At 34.4% G+C, this 12025-nt stretch overlaps 1 protein-coding gene across 3 annotated transcripts in view; it reads left to right on the forward strand.

The window, feature by feature from the left end:
- The window catches only part of LOC141457264 (protein spitz-like), a 334980-nt gene that overhangs the window by 251185 nt on the left and 71770 nt on the right, over positions 1-12025 (forward strand). The gene's annotated exons all lie outside the window — the stretch shown is intronic.

Consider the following 12025-nt stretch of genomic DNA (forward strand, 5'->3'; position numbering starts at 1 on the left):
AGATTGCTAGTGCTGTGGGCATCTCGAATGAACGGGTACATAATATTTTGCATCAACATTTGGACATGACAAAGCTATCCGCAAGATGGGTGCCGCGATTGCTCACGCTTGACCAAAAACGAAATCGTGTGAAGTGTTGCAAGGACGGTTTGCAGCTGTTCCAGAAGAATCCGCAGGACTTTAAGCGTCGTTTCGTCACTGTGGATGAAACATGGATACATCACTACACTCCTGAGACCAAAGAACAATCTAAACAATGGGTTACCAAGGGGGAATCTGCGCCAAAAAAGGCGAAGACCGTTCCTTCGGTCGGAAAGATTATGGCGACTGTCTTTTGGGATTCGCAAGGAATAATCCTCATCGACTATCTGGAAAAGGGTAAAACTATTACAGGTGCATATTATTCATCGTTATTGGACCGTTTGAAAACCGAGCTGCAAGAAAAACGCCTACGATTGGCCCACAAAAAAGTCCTTTTCCATCACGACAACGCACCAGCTCACACCTCAGCAGTTGTGGTCGCAAAATTAATGGAAATAGGGTTCCAACTCGTTTCACATCCCCCCTATTCTCCAGACTAGGTTCCCTCGGACTACTATTTGTTCCCCAATATGAAGAAATGGCTGGCGGGAAAAAGATTTTATTCAAACGAGGAGGTGATTGCAGAAACGAATGGCTATTTTTCAGACTTGGACAAATCCTATTATTCGGAAGGGATCAACAAACTAGAGCAGCGTTAGACGAAGTGTATAAGCCTAAAAGGAGACTATGTTGAAAAATAAAAAAGGTTTACCCCCAAAAATTAAGTAGTTTTTATACGTACGTACATTTAACACGTCAAATTTTGATGTTAACACATTGTGATATTTCATTAACTTTCACTTCTCCATTTGATCAACAACCACCAACCGATGTGTTTCCGACATTGATGTGAAATAGAGTGAGTAGAAATTTCTATTTTTGACAGTCAATAGAGTTCTCTTGTTAGACGTCGTGTCTATTGATAAAAAAGAAAACCTTCAGAAATAGACATGGGCCACAAAATTGGCTATGCATTTCATTTATAATATACTTACATATATACCTTTCATTGCAAAATGACATCTAATCGACAGACAGCTTCTACAAATCTTAATCTACTTTCTTATAATTTCTTGACATCTGAATGGCGTACAAGATCATCTATCTAACTATCACTCCTTTCTAAGCTTGAATAGCTTAGGGGTTTATAATGGTTAGAAAGCCTGGATTTGTAAGTGCAAGATCCACAAATTCAAATTCCGCATGTTGCTACTTTTTATTTGATAGACAAAAATGTTAATAGTAAAGTAAGTGCTTAAACTTTTACGTCCACGATATCTAATTGGTAAAATTGGTCGTTCAAGTCCAGTCTAAAAAAAGAAATTGATCTTGACGGCTTAGGATATGAAAAGATCATATTCTTCATGGTCTCTGGTGAGATAGCAGAATACCCTGGTGTAAGTGTTGAAAAATTTATGGTATTTCCTCATGAGTTTCATTATCCGAATCTTGCAATTATTGCTGGAGTTTGGTATAGTCCATAAATTAATTCAATAATGTCTGGGGAACTAGTTTTCATTTACAACTAGCAATTGTTCCGTTTATTTTCATGAGCAATCTACCAAATTAACATAACAAAATGGCAGACTTACATCTCTTGATCCACATCTAATCACATTTTAATTTTTTTTCTTTTTCTCTGTAAAATAATACAAATCTACCGAATTTTCTTTTGCATTAAGCATAAATAAGATGAAATAATGTAAACGAAGATCAAATTTAAATTGATATTTTTATAAAGAATTTTTATTGCATAATCTGACAATTTATCAAATACCTATGGGGGAAACAGCAAAAAAATATATAAATTAGATTTTTCGATGAAATTATTAGTGTTGAACAATTAGCCAATCAAAATGCAGAGCCATTGGTGTAAAATATAGGCGGTTGAACTAGCCAATCAGAAGCTGATACTTTAATAGCGCCACGCCCTCCTATCGGATTGCAATGGCTGCTAGTGGAAATTAGGCATCTTTTATGTTTTAAGTCATGTAAATTAACAAAATACTGTATTTTCTGCGATCAACTTGATTATTTTTAAAAAGTTAAACCAGAAAATTATTTTTTAATAAACAGCATTTAACTCTGTAGTTAATAAAAGTGTTTTCTCTCGAAGTAAAAAATCTAAACACTATAACCAAAACATCTTATTGCTATTTTGATATTGGTACATTAGTTAAAATAAACGTTGACTTCGCGGTGTGACGTTTCACATGAGGATAAAGATTTGACAACTTATCATTAAGCATGAAGTAATATTTTTTGATGATAAAAGGTTTAAATTTGAACAGACAACGTAAATACAGGATTTCTGTCAACAGATTTATATATATGACGCCTTCTCGAATCATTTAAAATTTAATGTTAGGTCAGCATTGTGTAACAAATCTATAAACGTTAAAAAAAGGCTCTAAATGATTATTTAAGTGAGTGACCACCCTAATTATCTGTGTAGTATTAGTAAGAGTGAAATATAAAGATTAAATTCCAAATTTGAACCAATTTTTTTTTTGCATAATTTGATTCCGAAAAATTGTATTAAGCGACGATTAAGGAGAGTCATCTAACTTCACGCATTTCACGTTTTTTTTAAATCAAACAATTTTGAACGATTTTTTCTTCCTTTTCTTGTTTTAGACGTTAACGATTTTAAGAAGTTAATGAAAGAACACGTTACAAGAACTCATTGGTTGCTCTATATCTCGCGAAAGACTTAAAAACCTTCTAGAATCAACTTCACCCCTACCACTTCTGTATTTCTTTAAATATAATTAATTATAGATGTGTATGTAATTTGTTCCAAGTGGTGGTAAGTGTCCGTGAACTTTTATGTATGTTGTGTGCAAGTTTGTGGTTTATACGAGTTTGTTTTGGTGAGTAATTCTGGTAGATGAGCTTCTGGTTAGCAGAGAAATACAAGTTTTTTTTGTCATTTAATTAAGTTACTGGCCGCCAGAGGAGAATAGGCGATCACAGTTTATTGTAGTAATACGTACTCACATGTTGAGAAAGAGATAGAAAGGGGGTAGTTCTTGTATCAGCCAGGGGGACAGAGTCCAGTAGAGGAGTGCAACTGAAAGAAGTCTCCCGGTGCAATTGAAAGAAGTGCTTCTGAAGCAGCTCCTGCAGGTATGAATGAAATACAGCATACAACAAGACACATTCTTCTTTCTACCATCTACTAACACCATCACCAAACTTAATCATTCTCTCTCGGCTGCAGCTAGACATAATACCCTCTCTGTCTAGCTAGCTGTGTCTGTTATTTTTAACTTGTGTACGGACCTCACTACGTCCTGCCACTCTCTGGCACTGTACACGTTATGAATGAAGGCACTACCCGCTGTCTGTAACTATTTCTTCATCGTGTCCAACATCATCACAGTTTACTGACTTTTATCTCCTCTCCCTGTTTAAGTTAGAAAAAAAAAAAAATAAATAAATAAAAGCCCACATAACCAAAATATAATTTCATTTTGATTTTATAAGTTACTGGCAGAATGTGCATAATAGTGTACAGTGGTCAAAAAAAAGTATTCATACACGAAGTTTTTTTACTTTATCTACTGAACTTTTGTTTCTAGGATGACTATTTCTTCAGCACTGAAATCGAAGATAGTAACAATGAATTTAATGCTCTCATTTTCTTTTATAATCATAAAGAATTGATAAAAAAAGCAGAAAAATATTATAATTTATTGTTTGCAAAATAAGTATTCATACACTCAGTCTGAATGTTATAATTAACGCAAAACTAAAGACCTAATATTTTGTAAGCAATCCCTTTGCATTAGTTATTGCCTGAAGCCTCCTTGGCATAGATTCCACCAGGTTTAGTGTCTCTTGAGATGTGATTTCTGTCCATGATTTCTTTAAATTGGTTATGAGCTCTTTTCTGGAAGAACATTTCAATTTTCGAATTTTCCGCTCCAAATAAGACCATAAATTTTCAATACGGAGACTGTGGAGTGGTGACAAGTTGTTTCCGGGCATTATAAAGCAGCCATTTCTTACTTTTTTTTAGCTGTATGTTAGGGATCGTTATCCTGTTGAAAGAAGTAACTCTCGGAAAGCTTCGCGTCAACTTCAGGGACCCTTGTTACGCCACAGACCATCCGAAATCGTCTATATGCAGCGAGTTACAAAGGTAGATCTGCGAGGAAGAAATCATTTATTAGTGAAATCAATGGGATGAAGAGACTGGATTTCACTAAATGCCAATAAACAGCTTTTTAATTCTTCCCAAATTCTTTATGCGATTCTTTATGTTTATAAAAGAAAATGAGAGCATTAAATTCATTGTTACTATCTTCGATTTCAGTGCTGAAGAAATAGTCATCCTAGAAAGAAATGTTCAGCAGATAAAGTAAAAAAACTTAGTGTATGAATACTTTTTTTGACCACTGTATGTATTTAAACTATATTCTATATAAAATGTTAGCCGATTTAAGCAAAATTATTCAAGTCAAAACTTTTGGTCTACTCAGGGGTGTGAAACTGGCGGCTTCTGACGTAATTTTTTGTGGCCCACAATGTTGTGAAATAAAATGAAAACAAAAAAAAAATTGTTAAGAAAATATCGCTAAGGGGACATCAAGAAACTACCGTACCCAAAATTCCCTCCCTCGTTAACCCTTTAGCTACTGAAGACGAGTATACACGTGGCCCCAGTGCTTTATCTGGAGGTCTGCGGGCGTTTATTAACACGTTGACTCAGTTCCAGCGAAGTTTGGAAGCAATTATGTTTGCCACTCTAAGTGGAATTCCACAATAATTTCGGTTTTAAAAGCCAAAAAAAGAAGTAGGAATTCCCAAAATATATTCTTACGATCTCAGGTCTTTTGAATCCAGATATAGCAAAACTTGTAGGAGGAAATCGCTACCCAAGTTTCGGGTAAAAAAGAATAATTTTGATTTTTTTTACCCCCTTTGTTATTGGCCTCTTGAGCTAGCAAATTAGCCATTTACATTCTTCTTTCGAAGCTTCTTTAGTATATAGAATATTTATAGAATTATCTTGTTGTTGGTTATGAACTCAAAGAGCTATGTGTAAATGCTGCCATCATCAGCTGCCAGAATAGTATTTAAATTGGCAGGTAACGGACATCCAGTCGCTATCACAGTCCTCCACAATCGTTCTCTTCCTTTAGTATTGTTAGCACATTCCAGGATTAGATGGTTGGCGTCTGCTATCTATTCCAGAAGTACAGGAACACTGGTGAGATATTACCACCCCAATCCTGGCTAGATGGTGCGGCGAATAATTGTGGTTAAACCTGATTCTAATGACTGTGCTAACAAACTTCCTATTGTAGTTTTTATATCTGTAAAACCAAGGTCTTTTGGGAATACTAGATTGGATGGCTGTGTAAAATTAGCCTTTTCTCTCCTTTGACAATTCGTATATCCACTGCCTTTCCTTTGGTGATCCTTTCTGATCCGCTTTTGCATAATTTTTAATATCGGAGACTAACACTGAGTATGGAGATGTATGTTGTAAGGCAGATCGCATCCTTGGCTTTACGATCCACGATTTTATAAATACAATTATACCTATAGTGTTTTAATTATCCTATCCATATTCTTGAATCCTCACTTCAGAATACAAAAAATTAGCAAAATTTGTAAATGTGATGTGGCCCGCTTGAATCTTGCCAGTAGCACCAATTGGCCCTTGTTTTAATTGAGTTTGACACCCCTGACTATAATATAATAATAATAATAATAATAAAGTTTTATTGAAAAACTCAAAATACATAATACATTTTAATTTATAAAAATAAAAAAACAAAAACTTATTACGGCATGGAAATCCGTCTGCCGGGGTTTGGTTTTGAATATAAATAAAATTATATACGTAAGTACAAATAAACTAAAATTATACATTTTTAATAATTGTAATTGTAAACAATTTTGTGTTGTTGTGAATATGAAATAAACAGACCTCTTTCTTTTCTTTTCTTTTTTCTTTAAACTAGAGAGAAATTTTTTTTTTTTTTAAATGAATGAATAGCCAAAGAATACCTAATAATAATAATAAATAATCAACAAATCAGCAAGTCATTCAGAATTCAATATCCTAACTTATAAATAAATAGTTTACAAAGCAATACACAATACTCTCTAAAATAATGCTGACTTTACTGGGAAATTAGAAAAAAAATAAATTAAACATCAAAAATAAATCAGAAATTATAAATAATTAGAAATTATGTAACTGAGGTTTTCAAAGATCAGACCATCATTTTATATCAACAGCAGCTGTATTCACCCCTGACTACAGGCTTAGTAGATCTTAAGAGGAATTATTTATCAGAAATCTCTGGACCAGTTTACCAGAAAATCAATCCAGTGGCTCCTCCCGATTATAGAATTTTCTCTCTCCAAACATGCAATTTCAGCAACATAATCAACGCTCCTTTATAATGCGAAAGAAACAAAATCTGACATTATACTCAAATGATCCTTTAATAGGGCAGCCTTTTAATTATCCTTAATCCTTTGAATTGAGCTAAATAGAATTTTCGTGGTGTTCCAAATGAAAGTTGTGGGGTTATTCAAGTACATTGGGGGTACAATTTGATAGTATAATCTTATTTCATTATTTAGTATAGATACGAGGGTCGTTTGAAAAGTCCGTGCAAAGTCAGAGAGATAGCACTACTGGCGCGTATCGAGGTTATGTTTAGTTAGTAGCATCTCTTGGAAGAACACACACCAAGTTTCAGCCAGATCGGTCTATTTCTTTGTGTTTGGCATTCGTTTGAATCGAGGAAGTGGAGTGATTTTCAAAAAATGGACGAAAAAGAATTTCGTGTGTTGATTAAACACTACTTTATGAAAGGCAAAACGCCTCAGGAGACTAAAGAGAAGCTTGATAAACATTATGGTGACTCTGCACCTTCGATTAGAACAGTTTATAAGTGGTTTCAAAATTTTCGGAGTGGCCATATGGGCACAAGTGACGCTGAACGTTCTGGACGCCCTGTTGAGGTTACTACTCCAGAAATCATTGATAAAATCCATGATATGGTGATGGATGACAGAAGAGTAAAGTGTGCGTGAGATTGCTAGTGCTGTGGGCATCTCGAATGAACGGGCACATAATATTTTGCATCAACATTTGGTCATGACAAAGATATCCGCAAGATGGGTGCCGCGATTGCTCACGCTTGACCAAAAACGAAATCGTGTGAAGTGTTGCAAGGACGGTTTGCAGCTGTTCCAGAAGAATCCGCAGGACTTTAAGCGTCGTTTCGTCACTGTGGATGAAACATGGATACATCACTACACTCCTGAGACCAAAGAACAATCTAAACAATGGGTTACCAAGGGGGAATCTGCGCTAAAAAAAGGCGAAGACCGTTCCTTCGGCCGGAAAGATTATGGCGACTGTCTTTTGGGATTCGCAAAGAATAATCCTCATCGACTATCTGGAAAAGGGTAAAACTATTACAGGTGCATATTATTCATCGTTATTGGACCGTTTGAAAACCGAGCTGCAAGAAAAACGCCCACGATTGGCCCACAAATAAGTTCTTTTCCATCACGACAACGCACCAGCTCACACCTCAGCAGTTGTGGTCGCAAAATTAATGGAAATAGGGTTCCAACTCGTTTCACATCCCCCCTATTCTCCAGACTTGGCTCCCTCGGACTACTATTTGTTCCCCAATATGAAGAAATGGCTGGCGGGAAAAAGATTTTATTCAAACGAGGAGGTGATTGCAGAAACGAATGGTTATTTTTCAGACTTGGACAAATCCTATTATTCGGAAGGGATCAACAAACTAGAGCAGCGTTGGTCGAAGTGTATAAGCCTAAAAGGAGACTATGTTGAAAAATAAAAAAGGTTTACCCCCAAAAATTAAGTAGTTTTTATTTTTGCACGGACTTTTCAAACGACCCTCGTATGTTACGTAGAATAATTAAAAATGTTCCATTACTGGCAGTATTTACGTAAGAAATTAAGTGTTAAATACAAAATTTGTCCTAATTGATACGTATTGTTTAGAAAACTATTAAGATTGTATATCTCTTGTTAAGTAGAGAAAGAAAAGGCTATTGAGCTATTGATCTCTCTCTCTCTCTCTGTCTAAACCTGGTGTAGGTCCTAAAAATAGTTTTGAGGAATAGAGAAGTTACGAGACAAAGCTAACAAGAATGGAGGTCTAGAGTGTGTTGGTTAAAACTACCGCCACTGGGGCCGACAAACTATAGGAGAGAAGAGTAAATCTCTCTCACAGCCTCTCTTTATCCCACCTGAATTAAAAAAAAAGAAAAAGATACAAAGAAAAAAAAAAAAACTAAGCTTGTTTAGTAGAACCTTCTTTAATTACAAAGGTGAGCTGGAGGCTACTTTCGGACCAAGTTATATACTAAACCTCCATTTTTGTTTTCTTTCCACTATTACTGGAATTACTATTGCTGGCTATGCCAACGTCGGCTTTTACTTGATTACCTCAGAAGCAAGGTTTTTTTCCATTATTATTTGAATGGTCGTTTCAAATAGTGCAGATCTTTTTAAGTTTTACTTTTCTAGCAGCCTTCTTGTTATTACTCTGTTGATTTATTGTTTTGAGTTTACGATATAATCTCAAAATATAAGTTCAAATTGGGAGAGAACGTTGAGAGTATGGTGTATCTTTTTTGAATATTGTTTTTTGCGCTAATATTTGCAAAAAAAGAAAAGTAGATAGTACATAGAGCCTTCTTTTTTTCTAAATATTAGTGAGAATAATGTATAGGTGATCCAAAAGGCATTGTTAGAATCATACAGGGTGTTCATTTTAAGACGGCTCAAATGCATTTCATGCTTAAACGGTCTTAATCTGAGCAAAAAATGGTAGAGGAAAAATTTGTTTCAACTCTAGTTTCAGAATATATGACTTGATTTTAGATTCCTGCCCGCATATGCGGCTGACGCGCAGCCAAAAGTGAGGGTTCGCAGTTGACCCCCATTTTCATATACACAGTATTAAAGAGTATAAAAAGTTATGAAAGAAACCGGAAACCGCAATTCGATATCTTCAAAATTAAAGGTGCTAGGCCATTTCAAAATCTGGTATTTATTAATCATATTTCAATTTTTTTAACTTGTTATCAAAGAGAAAGAAGAGCACGCGATAGGTCATTTTTATGTACTTTCTCATCCTCTTTCTATTAAAAATATTGCCAAGGCAGTAAAGCTAGGTATTTTTCTTAATATCGGGAAATAAGTCGTTTTCCGAGTGATTTTTCTAAGAAAAATCAAATGTTAAGAGGATTAGATGTTCTCAAGCATACACAAAATGGCTAGAAATTAATTTTACATCTGTTACAAACAAGAAGGTTTAATAATTATTTGGTAATTTTGGGAGAGTTACGTTTAATTACTAAAACAATTGGAAACCTCCTACCACATATTTAAGTGATCAATATCTTTCATGTAAAGGATCAAACTTATTCCTCCTTAATAAATGCACTTTATTCAACTTGTGAAGCATGTATTTTTGCCTTCAAAGGTGCCTCCTCTGGCTCGCAAGCCAGGTTAGCTAGGAGGTTATCAACTGCTCTCTGTATCTGTATCTGAGGATAGCCACGTATGCGGGCAGAAATCTAAAATCAAGTCACATATATTCTGAAAATAGAGGTGACGGGCAACAAATTTTTCCTCTACCATTTTTTGCTCAGATCAACCGTTTAAACATGGAATGCATTTGAACATTAAAATGTCTTAAAATGAACACCCTGTATGTATGTAATATTATTTAAAACATTCCAGTAAGTAAACTTCCATAAAAAAACGTAGGGCCAGAAGTACGTGAGTCATTAATCGTCTAAAACTTAAGCTTTAATCAGAAAAAAAATGCCAGAATCATTTGTTTAATCCTAAGAAATCCTAGTAGAAATTTTGAAATACTAGATGGTAAGACGTTAAGCTTTTACCGTAGAAATATTCCTGAAATAGGAAATCACTTGAATAAAATGTTGGGATAAACTACCAGTTTCCTAGTACATCATGTTGCAGAAAGCTGCTATTCAAGAGTTATGGCCGAGAAACTAAGGAGGACTCGAAGATCCATTCCGTTTTTAAGATATTATTTGACTTCAACGAGATTTTCTGTCAGTTTATTGGTTTTTATAAGGAAGAAGTGCATAATGCTATAAAAAGTGGCATAAATATGAGCGGAAATGAGCGATCAATCTTTATTCATGATTAAAGCATATTAATTTAAACTCAGTTTATGTAATTTATGATAGAATATGGTAGCATCGTTAAATTTAATTAGATTTATCTGATTTTCAATTAATCATTTCATGTTATCTCTTTAATAACCTACGTCATCATATCATCTAATCTCAGGCTATCACAGTAGTGGAATTAAATGAGCCTGGAAAAACCCTACTTTTCTTATTCGTTTTTCCATATTGCGTAACGAATTTAAAAAAACTTCATTTAAACTATTTCTGCTGTAGTGTAGTATAATATGCAAATCATTCGCTAAAGCATTTACACTAAAACACCGGTAACCATAGTCGTAAACTTCTTGGTGCTTAAAATGGGAGGAAAGACTATGTTATTTGGAAACGGACTATTTAAACCAAAAAAAAGAAAAAACGGTTAATTGTTGTACGTTGTCCATTAACGGGTTCTGTGGTGAACATGGCTTTTTTTGCTCTTGTATTTTCTAATTATTTGATGTAGACTTTTAAACAGTTGTTTTCTACCTAAATCAATTCTTTTACAAAGTGCTTAGATTTTTATTTGTTTTGGTTTTTAAACAAGTTTCTAGATCGTGTGTCTTAAAACCAAACATAATTAGTTAATTAGTTCTAAATAAAAATGCTAAAAATTCATTAAGTGATTCAATATAAGAATGGGATGCACAGTTTTTTAATTTAGATTTAAATTTTTGATTCAAATTTTGTTAAAAAATTAATAAATATTTTAGGATCATTTTCTCCCTTCTGGCATCGTATTTTCATGAATGTAGAGGGGATCTTTTATTTTTATTTTTTTTTTTTATTGATGAATAGTGTATTTCTTCTGTGTGTGTGAGTTTTGGGCCGTGAGAACAGCGCCTACGTACGGCCCACGTAAGGCCCCACCAAAATATGGCGCGCGTACCACATACTATACTCGTATATCTTATTTCTGTAACATATTTACCCACGGACATTGGAATTCACATCATATTCTAGACGTTAAAATTATTAAATACATATATTTATGGTTATTATAATTTGGTAACAAAAAAAAAAAAAAAGAAATAGAACAATTACGGTTAATTGCGAGAGTATTTCTAATTTAAAGGCACCGACATTAAAGCATTCTGCCAGAGTTAGGCTGCCAAATATCTGACCAAGGGAAATAGGCAATTTATTTGAATGTTCTCTGTCACACATAAGGTGAAACTTTGTCTTATTTCGGGCGGAAAAAAATTGGTGAAAAATATTAATACATTTATATTAAGTAATAGTAGGCGCCACGGTAGCCGAGCGGGTTAAGAGGCGAGACCTGCAAAGCTAATATGCATTGTGGTACTGGGTTCGATCCCCGGTCTTGGCCTTGGATTTTATTTAATGGTTAAATGAGAAATAGTAAAGTACGTTTGCTATTCGCCTCCGTCCACGACACCTAGTAAATGGTAGTTGGACGTTAAGCCCCGCCTGAAAAAATAGGCGATTACTTTACTTTACTATTAAGTAATATTAATTCAAATAATATAAAAATTTGAAGCATTGAACTAAGATAGATGTCAAATTGAATTTCTCTGGTATCAGTTTTAATTCTTTTTATTCCTCGATGAGCCGTTCGCTGCTCAACACGATTAACTCCATAAAACAAAAAAAATGGAGAAATCGTACGATGAAATAATGAGCATTGTTTTTTTTAAATTCCTTTTATAATATAAATTCATATAAATTTGCCGTTATCATTCAGGTGCCTGCGAATGTATTT

Source organism: Rhodnius prolixus, unplaced genomic scaffold, assembly GCF_049639745.1.
Source record: "Rhodnius prolixus isolate KJV_2025 unplaced genomic scaffold, Rpr scaffold_10, whole genome shotgun sequence".
NCBI lineage: Eukaryota > Metazoa > Arthropoda > Insecta > Hemiptera > Reduviidae > Rhodnius > Rhodnius prolixus.